This window comes from Ptychodera flava, assembly GCF_041260155.1.
Source record: "Ptychodera flava strain L36383 chromosome 3 unlocalized genomic scaffold, AS_Pfla_20210202 Scaffold_25__1_contigs__length_14229661_pilon, whole genome shotgun sequence".
Taxonomy (NCBI): Eukaryota; Metazoa; Hemichordata; class Enteropneusta; family Ptychoderidae; genus Ptychodera; species Ptychodera flava.
This window is the reverse complement of record NW_027248279.1, coordinates 6,539,047-6,555,864: the sequence shown is the minus strand read 5'-3', so window position 1 is coordinate 6,555,864 and position 16,818 is coordinate 6,539,047. Positions and strand designations below refer to the sequence as shown.

General features: G+C 37.1%; 1 protein-coding gene and 1 long non-coding RNA gene across 2 annotated transcripts in view; one reads left to right on the top strand and one right to left on the bottom strand.

Annotated features, from left to right (window-relative positions):
• The window catches only part of LOC139125229 (uncharacterized), a 496,067-nt gene that overhangs the window by 105,432 nt on the left and 373,817 nt on the right, over positions 1–16,818 (bottom strand). The window lies entirely within an intron of this gene.
• Positions 4,736–7,112, top strand: LOC139125233 (uncharacterized). Its single transcript, XR_011550162.1, has 3 exons — positions 4,736–5,044; positions 6,016–6,158; positions 6,932–7,112. It is a non-coding gene; the product is annotated as an uncharacterized lncRNA (long non-coding RNA).

Here is a 16,818-nt window from a genome sequence, read left to right as displayed (position 1 = left end):
TAAATTTTGTTTTGACTGGTGTGTCTTTTAGATTTTTGCGGAGGTTTGTGAATTTTTAGGCAATAAGTACCACTGCGGGGTACGAATTTATGTTTATTGGATCAAGATACTTACAAGTATCCTGGTTGATGTGCTTGTTCTCGTACATTTTAATTAATAGTTCGTTTACTTTGTTTACGTTTGTTCTGGCTTGTTGTGTATAATACTGAGTGTTACGTAATTGCCTTTCGCATTCGAGTACGTAATCATTTGTTGACCATAACGAAAAACCGACCCTTGTCGAAGGGTTATTTTCCCAAAATTTGTCCATTGTTTGCAAGCTGGTTTATCGCGATTCTTTTGGCACGCGACATGTTTTGTTTCCTTGTTTGAAAGGGTATCTCTAGAAGTGCGAGTTTAGAAGCTTCAGATAGCTTTCAAGTTTTTGTTTTTTTGTTGTTCGTGGAGTCCAATTTGACTTTTCTTTGAATTGGTGTTGCGATTGTTTGTGTCTCACGATGTAGCGTAGTCACATTATACGACTTTATTTGTTGAAATCCTGAGGTGGTTTTATTCTTTTTGGTTTTGTTGGTGTCCGAATGAATTTTAAGGCTTTTGCCTAGTACTATTTTTCGGAGTTTCATAGTTTGAGCGATGATAGGTTGTTGTTGAATTTCATGTTGTTGTCGGCTTTTCTTTGGAAAAAGCTGATTTATTTCCACGGCCTTTTTTTCTGTTGCGTTGCCGTGATTGTTTATTTTGTATTTAATGTTGTGTTTCAGTTGTTTGTTATGTGTACGATTTTTGTTATTTCTTTAAGTGATTGTGTGTTCTATCGTCATTTTATCGTATTTTTGTGTAGTTCTCTTTTTGGAGTATTTGGTGGCCCTGAAAAGGGCCGCTTGGTATGGGTTTTTGTTAGCGCTTGGCGCGTTTGTTTTGGCGATGAGCCTAGCTTTTTTATGCTTCTTTTTCGCCGATTCGATGTGCTTGGTGAGTATGTTTGCCGCCTTCTTGTCACTGTGTGTGCGTACATGGACAGTCTGCATAGCCCTTGAATGTGGTCTCGATTTTGATCAAACTTACAATTTAGGAGTATATATCAAACGTGATAAATGATTTATGTGATTACTGTAGCTATAGATAGGCTACATTCAGGACGGGCAGCGACGGGCAGTAATTAGTAGGCAAAACAGGTGTTTTTCACCATGGGCAGAACTCGGTGCAATGATACTGAACATTAATAGTAAGGTAATGAAGGTAATGCTGTAGGTGAAACAAGGACTTCAAACGCACGATGGTACAAACAACACCACAAGTGAAACGTACACATAGAAATACACGCGTTCCTACGTTGTGCCCACCCGGGCCACGCGATTAAAATATGACTGATACTGCTGGATAGTGTTAATTGGGTCGGTAAACAGTCAATTAATAGTTTAATTGACTACCTGGGTGATTGGCAGGTCGTGTCCAACGACGCATATGCAAAGCAGGCCAAAAGACAAAAGCCCCCAAAGTTATTGACAGCTGGCCAGGGGTCACCATGAATACGTAATGAAGCTTCACTACGCAGAAACTGCGTAGTCAAGCCCTTCTTAACCGGTCAAACCCTCTTGGCTTTCCCCTCATGCGGCCCTTTCACTGGTCGGAATTTTTTTTTATATAATGAATTCATAAAGCGGCTGCACTACACTTCCTATAACCGACATAGGCCTTCCCGACAGATCAAAGGTACAATGCTCGGGTATATAATGAGTATTTATTTATTCAGTCTCGAGTCAAACAGTCTAAGAATTTATGGTTTTATTACAGTATGCGCATGCTCTATCATACTCCGGCAACAAGTTGTAAATGCCTAGCACAACAAGCTGAATGCCCAGAACAACATATCGAATGCCTTGTAGAGTAATGTGTACAAGACAGCCGAGCGCTGCAACTGCCGTGTTCTGGGCGCTGCTCACAGTATGTCTCAAAAGCTGTCCGCATGATTTCTGTTTGCACACTTATTAATATAATGCATGTTTCACCATTCAATTACAGACAAGTGGTTTTAAAATTCGCCGAGTGTATAAGTAACAGCAGAGCTAAACGGCCACAGCCGTTCACTACACTGATTGGCACTGTTCACTGTATGCCTCAAAATCTGGCCGCACGATTTCCGTTTGCACATTTGTTAATAAAATGCATGTTTCAACATTAAAAATTCAGATAATTGATTTTAAAATTTGTCGTGCGCCTATACAGAGACGAGAAGACCCGAGACGACCGAGGCACTGTATGCCTATACTCGGAAAATCAAAAGATGTTCAAAAGATTGTATCAAACAAATAGTGCATGTCAAGGAGCTCGGCCATGGCGTTCGCTCATTCAAAGATTAGATATGCTCTGCTGTGGCGTTATGGTGTTTCGTCATTCACAATTATATGTGAATGTAAATGGAGCCAAGGACAAACCAAATTTTATCTCCATATTCACACAGGCTACCATTCAGCGGATTTGATTTTGCTAGTCAATCGTCACCGAATTATTTGGTCGACAGGCCCACAGGCGTGCTAACATTAAAGGGACGGTAGTGTTTGATAACTGTTTCACTATTTTTGTTTTCAGATTTTTCAAGTGCCCTATCCCACCCCACAAACTCACAATGCGTTCAAGTTCCCCCTTCTGACTTGCTTTAAGGCAAAGAAAGCAAAATGTGGCCAATATAGTGCTTCGTCCAAAAAATATATATCATTATATATCGAAGTCTATTTCGCAAAATATTAACATTTCTCACAAACACAAATTACAAATTATAGTTGTCGATAAGTCATGTAAATGTACCTTGCTTGAAGTGGCAGATAACAAGTGCATATGTGTACAAAAAATGATATTTGGATTTCATCGATACTGTAGATACACTATACATGGTAGTCTATGAGAAAACTATGGACATTTTTTCGAATATTCAACCAGCAATGTCTGTTTTTGATAGGCGCTGATAATTGATATATATGTACTTGATCGTTACTAAGTGGTTACAAGTGCATATGTGTACAAGAAATTTTATTTTAAAACTTCTCCGAAAATGTGATCCACTATATTTATGCATATATAGATTCCAGATTATTGACATATTTGTACTTAATTAAGTGAAGGTGGTAACATGTGCATATTTGTACAAGAAATCTGATTTTGGAAATTTGCCGAAAACGTTAATTCATTATACATTGAAGTCTATGAGAAAACTATGAGTTTTTTCAATGCTAAAGTAATTAAATCTGTGCTTTAGTAAGTGTTTGATAATTGATACCAGAGTACTTTATTCAAAACGATGTTTGAAAGTTCAGATGCGGACAATAAATATGATATTTGAATTTCACCCAAATTAGTGTTTCACTTCTCATGGTATATATAGTCTACATGAAAACTATTGCATATTTTTCTCAACAAACTTGCAATATTTATTATGTGCTAAGAACGTAATCATTGTTATTGATGACAAATAAATTGCAGTCTGAACTTGAATTCAATTTGAATTCAATGCTGACTGTACCTATGTGGCTGTGCCGGACTTTTCATCACACTACAGGGAGTAGAAAAAGGAACTACAGCGGATACACGAAACAAAACCAGCCAAAAATTAGCGAAACGTCTGCTGACATTGACAATCCTAGCACATATATCATATGAATCAGAGACAGTTTTTTCCGATTCCCCTTAAATTTCCAAAATTCATTGAAGTGCCCCCGATATACACTTAACATTTTCAATATTCCCCGCCATGGCCACTGCAGTGGTGTTTGTGAATGCAGCCTAAAGTGTGTTAAAATACACTGTCTTGAGCTTATCAACTCAGGCAGTACAGTGTACACCGCCTTTTTTGTTGATGAAGTGAATTAAGGTCCGGACTAAAGTTAAAATGTAAGCAATATCGAGCATTTTACACATACATGCCCCGTTTATATAAAATTAGAAGCGGATCTTTCAACATGGTCATGAAGTAGAACACGAACTTACGATTGACATTTAAGAAAAAAATAGAGTGCAAATTTCAAGAAGAGTAAAAAACAGCTGTACATCTGGTAGTACTGGCGTCTTTACAACAAGTACAACAGCAATGCTGACAATATTACATGAGGCCTGGCAGTATTTTAGAATGTTCATGAATACGGAAGACAACAAAAGAAACTCTTTCAAGTTTGAATGGGGAAGACATCAATAACGAAAAAACTCTTTCAAGTTTGTTTGGCTGATCGCAACTGAACCGTGACTGTTTCAATGCCAAATGAGGTCAGTTAAACAAATACGTTTATCCGGTATCTGGTTGGTAATCTTTCTTGATTTTATTCGGTTTCGCAGATGAATAAGAATACTAATAAGAGGAAAAATGTGGTTTATACACTTGGAATGGACTACTTCATGTTCAGCTGCCTTAAATTTAAAATGGTCATAGGTTTAACGCTATGTTGAATACATCCACTATGCAACATCATAATAGATCGATAATTTAAAGGTCGTTTCGTCAAGTTAAGTGTATATTCATTGTGTATTTGCCACCAGTATTTTAAGCTTATGGGATCAAATGTGCCATACATTCCTCGGGTGTACATGTTAGAACCACGTCTTGGTTGTCGTTCATCGCCGTAGATTAACCGAAAAACTTGATTTTATTCGGTTTCGCAGATGAATAAGAATACTAATAAGAGGAAAATGTGGTTTATACACTTGGAATGGACTACTTCATGTTCAACTACAGTTCGATATTCGCTTATGGCCATTGGAGAACGTAATTTGAAACGCGAAAGCCCTTGGTTCTTCGCAACCGGGCCTTGCCGACTTATCGCGGGCTATAACAGGTTGAGTAACAAAAGGCAGTAGCATTGAACTCGGACCACTGACCCCTTTCAACAGTCAATGTTGTGCTCTGAATGAAAATTCCTTTTTATGCAGATTTACAATTTATAAAGGACAACGCAAGATAAACGACGTAACATGGCGCGAACCACACGTTCTTTTAGCTAGAAAACAACAGGAAATTAACCTACTTGCTTAAAAGTCACATGCTGGCACCATTTCGCAGGTACGTCCAAACTGAACATTTCGTTAACATGTCTATATCCTTTGCGATGGTGGCCTTGTACGCCTAGTTCTGTTTCAGTAAACACCTCCATGTTCTTTCTTGATCTTCATTAAACATACCGTGACAAATTTTCTTTTAACTCGTTTGTTTTTCCTAGGCACCATAGCCTGGATGGATGTCTTTCCCGATTAACTAAAACAAGAACTGCTGGAAATTATTTGGGAATATCATTCTACTTTGAGCTATTCACAATCGACGACAAAGTTTTGGTTTGATTTTGAACGGAGACCCCTAATTTATATTCTTTATTTCGAAAGGGAATGTTTTTGAACTAATGTGGGAGAATTTAGATCTTAATATAGTAAAACATTCTCAAAATGTTAGATGCCCTACAGCTGAAAGTTGCCATATTGCAAATTATGTATAGAAACAAATGCACAAATGCATTGTAAGTAAAGAAATTTTAAAAGCAGATGAGCCTACATTTGGAGATTTAACCAACATGACTTCACTCCCGAATTACCCCACATTTGTTTCAATCGTGTTCTTACAGAAAGTTTAGGCTAAATTATAAGCCTTTCAATTTCGAGGTGCGTACTAGCGTTTCCTTTGTATCCAAAAGGGTTGCTAAAGTTGACATCACAAGGAAAAATGGAATGTTAAGGACGCTATATTAAGTCAGTATAGTGTAAACACGAGTGCATTTGCCTCGGACATATATTTTTGGTAAGATCCACTATGCAACATCATAATATATCGATAATTTAAAGGTCGTTTCATCAAGTTTAGTGTATATTCATTGTGTTTTGCCACCCTTATTTTCAGCTTATGGGATCAAATGTGCCATAAAAAAATGAAATTTTACGACAGGAAAGACAATGTTGTAGTCGCTCAATAAAAATCCGGGTGTGGAACGTAAACTTAATTTCAGATCAAGATTTTTACATTACATGTTATTTCTTTCCGTGCAGCCGTGAATTATAATCAAAGTTCTACCACAGACAGTATGTCGACACAACATAAAAAGCAGCATTGGATTTTATCATGGTGTAAGGCATCAATAGTATTCACACTGGTCTTAGGCATGGTGCTTGGAGCTCTTATTCAAGAAATGGTATGTGTCCGTCATCATGAAATGTCAATTAAATGTTAAGTATTTATTAATTTATTTAATTTAATTCATTTACTTATATTAATTGCCCCTACTTGGGCTTTTTACTTAGTGTAATAAATAAGTATTTCATAGTCCACAATAATTTGCTTATTCGTTTCCAAATTTGCAATTCTGTGAATAAAGTTACTACATATGTACAGTTTGCGTGGCATGTTGAATCTCAACACAAGCATAATATACACGAGACGAAGACATAGAAATTGATAGCGCCCTCATCGCAAACGAAGGTAGAAACTGAAAAAAAAACACACAAAAAATACACACAAGTACAAAATGAATACTGTTTTTGAACTGATAATTATAGCTTGCATAATGTGACCTTGTAGTAACCGCCATATTGTAGAGCATGAACGTATTTGATTACAGCGTTAAAATTTCATAATCATTTATATCGCAGAAAAATATCTAACAACTCTGTCAGACTGTGCAGACAGAGGGCGTAAGATATCATCAGAAAAACGATTTCGTGTACTCGTTGAAGATGTACACAGCAATCTTCTTCTGATTAAAGGAGTTTCTTTTAAAGTGTTTATAAGTGAAATGTAGATAGATATTGGAAACATATTCAATATCTTAATTGTAAAATTCAGCTGAGGCTAAGAGTTAATATGAAAAGCCATCACAAGTCAAAAATGTAGTGCATTTCTAGAGTTGTCATATATTATCATACATTGCATTAGTCAGATTCATTTGCATGATTTTTTTTTCTTCAGTCTTTGTTCACCCAACCAACATCAACTCTCACCGACGGTTTAGTTCAACAGTGCCATAATGAAATCGCAACGCTTCACGATGAACTTGTTGCAAGTGAAAATTTTGACCAAAAGGATAACTCGACAGATTACTCTAAAAATAATAAACTTTCATAACTCACACGACCAGTCTTTGTCTAACATCAGCAGAAAGCATGAGGTACGTAAACGTTACGATTACATACTTGCTGTTGGTCATTTTTATTTTGTCATAAGGGCCTGTAATCGACGAGTGATGCTTGCATATTCCGTATGAAAGTTATTTCATATGTGCAAGCTTGTAAAAATTACATGACGAACGAACGTACTATTACGTATTCGTTATGTATTAAATTAAATTGCCAATTGCGATTTTGTTCATGTAAATATTCAGCTATTGATGCCAATTGATTATGACACAACAAGGAGCAGAACAAAAACAACAACGACAACAACAACATCAACAACAATAGCAACAACGACAACAACAATAAGTGAACACTTAGGACTAATCAGTATAATAGGAACACGAAGATATAGACTGGATAAGATATGGAGGAATAACATGAACTTTATAAGTGATCATGCTGTAGCGATTGGTAACATCGATAACAAATCATCCGAACATGCATGATTGATCGTCGTCTTGATGACACGAGGAATATGTGAAAATGAAAGATAATATCCTCCCGTTTGTTTTCCCTCTTCAACGTTTTTTAGATTTACAGCAGAAGGGAATGGAATAAGCGCCATCTTTTTCCAGAGGTGACTTCGTTCATGTAATGATACATAGTTCTGGTGACGATGAAGATTGTCCTGTTGGTGGTGACTTCTTTTTTGCCGTCATGTCTAGCACGAAACAGAAAAAGTCAACTACTGGGAGGATTATCGATCACACCAACGGTTCTTACAGCGTCTTCTTTTACGCAGGATGGTCTGGAACGGCAGACATGCGGTCACATTGGTACATCCACGGGCGGCTGTGGACTGGATTGAGAATCATTATAGAACCGAGGAGCGACACGTAGAATGGAATGCATGGTATAGAAATGGGACGCTGACGGAAGACAGTATCTGCTATGTTTCTAGAGCGCCGACCTTTCCAAATAAATGCGTGTATGCCAATAAAAATGCCCTGGGAAGGACAGCCTTCGTGTGCGACAGACCACAACACCTATCGTGTGATGAGATTAAAACAACAAAGTCTAGAGTGACGTCTTTGGACGCATCAGTCAATAAAAATCTGCCGGAGGATTTGGACATTTTATTTAGAAAGTGAGTGAAGTTTGCAATAAATTTTAGACTTTATAAAGGGATTAACTTATCAAATGGGATAAGGTATTATGTGGAAAATAGAGGGCCGCATATGCATCGGCTCGAGTTCAAGTACAGCGTTATACATACCTACTGCTATGTCTCCTCTTATCCTGTATTCAATTTTGCAGATGTTGCTGTTGCATTTTTGTAATTGGTTGTCACCAGATATCGCATAATCTGGCCAGCTGACGTTTTCGTGATGCAAAACCTAAGCGTGAATTTTATTTATTTCCGTAGGCCATACTTAATGACGGCTGTAGTTGGCAGTCCGATAAAAATTTCAATTCAAGGTAAGATCATCGACTTCACTGTGGCGCGAAATTTTATGCATGAACTTAAATTTTCATGTTATTAGCATACGGTTGGATATCTGACTTGAGTTTGGTATTATATGTTATTTTAACACACTCGAAGGTTTGACAAACCATTATTGTTACAGTTAAATGCTGAAATAGAGGCTGCAAAGTAAAACAGATGGAATATGTTCAGACTGATCTTAAACAAGTGTATTTCATGCAGAAAATTTCTTTGCGTCCGATAATTGATCAAACACTGCTCCGTTGGTCCTTCGAAAATGGTTATTTGCATACTTTGCGAAGCTTCCTTAAATGGATCACATGAGTTTAGTCACGTCCTATGTGGTTGAAATTCTGATTTGAAAACGTAACGTTGTGTGTGCACGATTGCGGCTGATGTTTTGTTCAAATACTCACGATACATGTATACTGACATTTGCTAATTATTCATTAAATGCGGACTTGCATACTGGAACAATACTCATTGATTTAATTTACGTAAATTCATACAGTCTGTCACGCTTTTTGCATAAGACCTCCATGAGAAAAGATGGTAATAAATTGTCTTTGCTCATGCAAGGGTGGGTATTAACAGTAGAATAAGATTCAAATGTCTTTCATTTGACGAGATAACACCAAATGTACATTGTACTTGGCATTAACACTACTACAATTACAACTTTCTTTGCTTCAGAAGAAAATACCGACTTGCAAATTGATGAACCAGGCGATGACCTTCCACGATGCGGAGTAGACCTTCCAAGACCAATGTCTGATGGTTTCTGGGAAATGACGTAACATGGACTTCTCGGGTATGTAAAACACGTCACTGGAGTATTGATGAAATGAGACAGTGCCTCAAAGAGAAAACACTGTACATACTTGGAGATTCAACTGTTAGGCAGATACACGAACTTATTACAAACCTCTTCGGACAAAAATTGCCATCAAATCCGATAGAACGGACATGGACAGAAACCGCGAACCGAACAACTGTGACGTACCAGTTTCATCCCATTCTGATAGGCAGTCGAATTATCGACTTTTGGCGACAGAAGTTTGAAAGTGACACAATTGATGGTATTACAATGACGGAATGTAACTCGGTGATTTTGTTAAGCCTCAGCTATCACTTTGCTTCATGGACAAAGACTTCTTATGAAGAGAGGCTTCTCCGAGTCAGACACACCACTGTTCGTTTGAAATCTCGTTGTCCAGATATAATTATCATCGTGAAAAGTTCTCATCCAAGGGAACACGCTAGAAAAGAAGGATATATACACAGCAGTGACTGGACCTTATATGACATGAATACTATGATGCGGGCAATCTTTAAAGAGTTGGTGTCAAGTTTCTTGATGTGTATGATATGTCGCTGTCACACTTTGCCCGAATAGCGTTCATATGCCTCTTGGCAGTGTCATTCGACAGCAAATCGACCTCCTAATGTCTTATATTTGTCCAGATTTTGATAATCAGAGCCTAGCAAAATTGGCTTATTTATAAATCTGTTTGTATCAAATGTTTTTATCTTCAATCACGCCTTAGTTTTCCTGGACTAAAGATCACGTAGAACAATAAAGTTCTTTATGTGGTTGTAGTATGCATCAAAGGTGATATCACACAGTAATATAACGTACAGAAACATTCTGATAATATTATTTGGCCTTATACTCACCATTTGTCACTCTTGATGCGAAGTTACAAACACGACACTGGCTTTCAAAAACAATAATCCTGAAACACGACATTACTTCTCTGATTTATTTAGATTTTGACGTGAATTTTATACAAAAGTGGTCATCAACTACAGATGTGAAAGGATTACCCTTTATAATCGATTGCACATAGGTGTTTGAAAACTTGAATTTATTTTAATTTGATATACTTAGTTAAATTCAAATGGGATAAAACAGTGACAGTATATTCGAAACGATTAGCGACGTCACATTTGTGTACATGGATAGTCAATCGAAGGTTCGAGAATGACGTGTGAGGCAGAAAGAAAAGAGGGTACATGACATATATATGTATATGAAAAATTGGCAAGAAATCCAAACTATTCCAAAACCAACATAATAAAAAGTCTGCCCTCATTAAAGGTAGCACCGGACGGTAGAAAGAACCTTGAAAATATTGCAAGTATAAAGTTACATTTGTCTTTTTACGATTGGAAATAAATTGGGAAAATAAGATGGGTGTATTTATAAGAAAGGTGCCACGAAATCGAAATGCTTACTGCTTAAACTATACAAAGCAATAGAATCGACTAAATAAGGAAGTAATGTTTTCATCTTGCAAAACAAATAGACAACGATACAAACTGCATAAAATCCGCCAAATCGACAACTTCTGAGCCTTTTCATTATTGAATGTCCCTTATCTTTTCGTTATTTCAGAAAAAATAAAAGGTAAGCGTTGTCAGGCCTCGTTTGAAATGAATCTAACTTCACTGTAAATCGATCGAACATTTATGTTAATGCAAATCAACAAACTGAGACTAGTACAAGACAAATAGACAAAGTCACACATTTTTATTAAATATTCATAGAAGCCATTTGTTTCCAACGATATTCGATCAGATACAGTTAGTTTTCTTTTTTAACCTTATCATTTGCACAGCATCGCAATATTTGAACAGAATTTTTAGGAAGTTGAGCAAAATATCGATTAATATTTGACATTTTTTACCTTGAAAATTGTACCAATCCAATATGCATTAACGTCAAGAATAGAAATGTAATATCAAATATTAGCGTGTCAACAAGTGAAGGTCACTTTAAATATGCCCTGACTTAAGAATTAGACATTGGACCAATTTCATTGTTTACTAAATTGTACCAAACTATAACCTTTGGCAGCAGAATAACCCGATCTCAATGTCAAATCGGGTCATAGACTTTTGGTAATTTATATCTTCCACTGTCTCTATTAAGGGATGGCTGGATAACACGGATATATCTCGCCTCCTTGACACCCTTTCGAAATATCTGGATCCGTATAAAGAATTTGTACATTTCCAAAACTACAAAGTGGTCTGGTGATTCGAATGCGGATATGTTGGAATTCTTGATAGGGATCCTATATACTTCGTAAGGGTGTCTAGGAGGAGATATATACCTGTGTTAACCAGCCATCTCTTAATAGAGACAGTGATAAATATAAATTACCAAAAGTCTATGACCCGATTTGACGCCATGTGCCCGAAAGGTTGTAAACATTTTACTTATAAATTTGAGAAATGTCACTCCCATATGTTTGTCTGTGGAGATAGGCAGTGTTTCTATTTTGCCGACTTTCTTCTTATTTTGAGTTATTAATTCTTAGCTTATGTAGTTCGTGCATAGGTCCTCTAAAACACGATTTCAGAATGATTGGATAAAAATACATCTGCATAAAAGTTCTCGATGTGGAATTAAAAAAGTTGACGACACTTTAACTGGATCGATCTGATATGCTGACTGCTGCCGAATGACTGACCATGGATTTGTAAAGTATCTTCACTGTCTGTTTCTAAATATCTAAAGGCGGTGTCACCAGACTCTGAGAGAGAGAGAGAGAGAGAGAGAGAGAGAGAGAGAGAGAGAGAGAGAGAGAGAGAGAGAGAGAGAGAGAGAGAGAGAGAGAGAGAGAGAGAGATTTCTAATGTGGTCGTATAGGGCGCGTAGGTACTGTGTTGGAGCAGAGTCGCTGACAATTCATAATTTTACTGATCTACGTTTTCAACTTTGGATATTCAACTGTTGATATCATTAGGAGTTTTACTGAAGACCTTCAAACTCCTCAATAGTTTGATGAATGTTATTAATCAATGCTGAGTCTTGTAACCAAAATGTCAGCAAACTGTGGTGAATATTATCAATAACGAGCTCAGTATATGAACCTGAGCTGGTCGACTTTATTACTACAATATCGTAACAGAATATTACAAATCTGACGTGAATCATTTAAAGGAAGTTTTTCCTCTGACTGAGAGTTGGTGCAGGTTTTAACTGTGCTATACCACGAATAAGGTAATGTAATTTTCAGGCCTCGAACAATCAGATTACTGTATTTGCGCCATTAATGCTGACTGCCGCACTGCATCTGCCCATGGCCATTATGCATTTATGGGTGTCCAGTTATGAGAAATTGGAAATCCTTCGTAATTTAGCGTCAAGTCACGGACATGCATACACAAAAATAAAATTAATTCCGTATTCGTTTGTGATTGAAACTTCAGACCTCCGGAGAAGTAAGCCTCCTTTGTCACTGTTTTAAGGTGTACTTTATTGTCTCTCGCCAGCCCAGGATACTTTCAACTGCTCGCACATTTATCAATGATCGTTTTATGTGAGGTAAACCCAAACTAAATAATTACAGGTTCCTTTAATAGCCCTGGAAATGTTACAAGAGTATCCGACTTCAAGCATACATTGATGTGTTCACGTAATGACCACTGAAGGTCTTTAAGATTCGTGAGATCCAGAACGAAAGTTATGGTCTGCATAAGTGCACTCAATCCACAACCATACAAACAGAGTTGCAGATTATGATCTTAATTGTACATTTAATTACAGCGTCTGTGTCGATATGTTGACGTTCATTATAGTTATCGTGTAATTTACGTTGTATGCTAATAAAGTTGTAATCTTGTATTTAATTATGCAGTATATAATTAATTCTCTTTATAGTAAAAAGTAATCATGTTGTTTCTTCTAAAACACGATTGGAACTAATTAGGGATAATTGGATGATAAAGTAATGTAGATTTAATCTATAAATATAATCTCATCTGGTTTTCTTCCTAAAAACTACGGGCACCAAGCAAAGCCGTTAACGTTGCACTGCATCCAGCGGATTGTTAGATGATTGGCGTAACGTTGGCTCTCATTGATAACATACATCGAACAAAAAGTAAAAAATCAATCTTTCCAGCTTGTTTCACGTTTTCCCTAACTTGTGTTATTGCTGTTAACTGACCTGCACGATACAAGCGATCCAAGAAATAAAAGTCATTGTTCACCACATTACTAAGGAGAGTACTCGAAATCAATTTCCAATGAATTTTGAAGCTACATTTTTTTGTGACTAATTGTCTAAAACATAATAATTACGTCATAATTCAGTTGCCGCGAAGACGTATCTTACTTGTCCCTGTGGCGCCATTTTTCCCTGGAGAAATTTGAATTGGATTTCCAAAGACTGTGTAGGGAAATGTGGGGACCGAGAGCTTGTTTGACATTTGAGAAATCCGGTCAACTCTCAAGCATAGGTTTGAAAAATCGCCGTGCGCATATGTGAAACAAACACCAATGAGCGGGTATGCAAGAGTTAAAACTACGGTCAAAAAATAAAAAAATTTAAAAATGATGCTGTTCATGACTGTTTTTAAAAAATTCGAGCGACGATGCGAATTTCTTTTTTATATTTTCCCTTTTTAACTTGATGAGTCAGTCAAAGTGTTAACTTTCCATGCAGCTTTGCTCGGTGTAAACAGATGATGCGTTTTAACAAAGTTCCTCTTCAATGGCACTTGAACTGCGACACGCTATGAAAATGGAGTAGACGTCCATGTCATATCACCCCATTATACGAATATCCAGTTTTTCCCTTGATCCTTTGCAATTATTAGCGTTCCACCGCACAGCGTCGCATGGAACTCCAGTTTATATCAAGAACGGCGGCGTAATGACTTTTTTCGAGTCCGCTAACATTTATACGTACAGTCGAAAAAAGGTCGAGGACTTCCAAGTGATGCGTGCGCTGACCAGAAACGATCCTTTTTTTCTGGCTAACTGGTGTTGAATCTGTTTTCAATAGCAGCCAAAAATGACGATTTATTTGTACGACTATATTTTTTCAAATAAACTGTTGTACTAATTGATCTGAAAATGAGCTTTAAATGTTTCAGGATAAACCTGTTTATTTATTGACCAATAGTTTGGTAAATATCTTAGATGTACCCTATTCCTATTTACAGTATTTTTCTATGTTTAACGAATTATCGGTGAAGGTCACAGTTCACTATTGGTGGGCACGGAATGGTTTACCAGCCGAAACATTACAAAAGTTCACACTGACCTCTGCTTATATTGGACTGCCAACAATGACTTTTAGAGAGTCCATATCCGTAACTGGCAGCATGCACCATCGATAAGATAACAGTTTCTACATATTGCAAACCCATTCATTCACGTGGCCGTCAAAATCTTGGGGGCAGTTCCACTCAGCTGTTCTTGGTCCTGCGAGTAACGCGTAACTCAGAGACAGACGTTCTGATGGACGATTGATACAAGACTCTGGAAACTGCGCTTCCCTGAACATTTGCCTGTGGATGAAATTATCTGTTGTCCATGGAATTGAGCTTAAGCTGGCTACCAAAAACATGTTACTCAGTGTCGCTGGTTGGAAAAAATCAAAACATATTTCAATAGTCACCCAAGCTGTGACAGCATTGACCTGCAGTACCTTTGACCTACAGTATTTGCATACTGGATTTGCAATGCACGTCACATTCACAAGCTTGTATCGACTATATCAACTCCACCAAAAAAGTAAACATAGCATTACTTAAAGATAGTTTTTCTCTTGCCTATCAATTGGCATCTACACAACAGACCATGTTTTAGCGACTAGAATATTCATGAACTATTAACTAGTTGATAACAGATGCATTCATTCACTTCATAACCAGTCTGACGGCGTAATCATTCAATGACAGTGAAATGATAGAAATAAGTATATCTTCGTTAAATTTGTAAAATTATAAAAAGAAGTATTTTATGTGAACACAAAAATTTTACTTTGCCAACAATGTCTTTCTGGTGCTTGCTGACCTTGTAGAGTCTGGTTAAATCGCTTTTTACAGATACAGTGAAGATTGAGATGGCCTTGATCTGAGTTACTCTTGAGCTGAGTTAATCATACAAGAGCAAAATGAAATATTTCTGTTAGACATCGGGTGATTACTGTAGGCGACAAAATGTTGACATTACACGTGTATTCATGCAATGATGTACTGGTGTAAACGTATTTCTTTAATTCCTGACAGATTGGATGCATATCTCAATGAATAATTCGATGAAAGGTCTAGTCCATACCTAGAAAGGTTAAAGACATTAAATACGCTTTGCTTTGCCAAAACTTCTCTATCAACAGAGACACAACTCGGGACACCGGTATGACCTCTTGCGTGTCATAATATGAGTAGTTCATCAGCAATTGATTGGTAAGTCCATTTGTTACCTAGCATAGGTCAATGATTGAAACAACGTCTTTAAAACTAAACTATTTTACGTTTGCATGGTATATTGTCATAGACATCTCTATAAAATGTCCATCGACATGACCTGACCTTACTAAGCCTCAGCGGACAACTGATAACATTTGACTCCAGCCGTTAACTGATAAAGTTCATGTTAAATTACTTTGATGGCGGTGCTATTTAATCTTTGACAAAGATGATTTTGTTTGTCATTGGTGATCGGTTTGTCGTCGACGGAGATAACAACTAGCGAATAAACAAAATTGTCTTTTGACATCAACACAGACTCTCGTTGTGCACAGCAATCGTGATCAGAGAAGATAAAGAGGGCTGCTTCAAGAGTGCACATTTTTGCCGTCGAAAAACTAAAGAACTGACGGTGAGACTGAAATTCGCTAGGAAGTTCAAATAAATTCCCACGTTATGAATGCACCCGCAACATAAAGCCTGTTGTGTATGATTGCTAAGACAGGCTATATAATAGCTTAAGGGACAAAAGCACGACGTTCACTTGATTTTATTTATGCTAGCTTTCTGTCAACAGGCAACAAGATATCAGTATACATACAGTGTATCATATTGTCGTCATTTAGCAGCTGAATTATTTATGTAGTTATTTTTTATCACTCTGTCTGACCGCGCAATTGACAAATGGGACTTATCTAGTTGCTGGCACAGTTGGCAGAACAGTTGATATCGGCATCTTTTTCATATTTTCCACACTGGTAGTGAAATCAAACTTGGGCCGCAACTTGACTGACATTGTCACAGCAATTTTTTTTGTTTATTTCAAGACGATGGACATTATTTTTCAATGCCCTTTCTTTTCGTTTTCTTACAAAAGATTTATTTGCCTAGTAGTAATCAGAAATATGAAATGACGATTTTGGTTCAACTTTAGGGAGCGTCCAGTTTTTATGGCCAGCTAAATCCGGGGGGGGGGCATTGTATTTTTGGAATCCGCAAAGGGGGGGGTCATCGCTTTAATGGTAGGAGGGGGAGGGTCATCA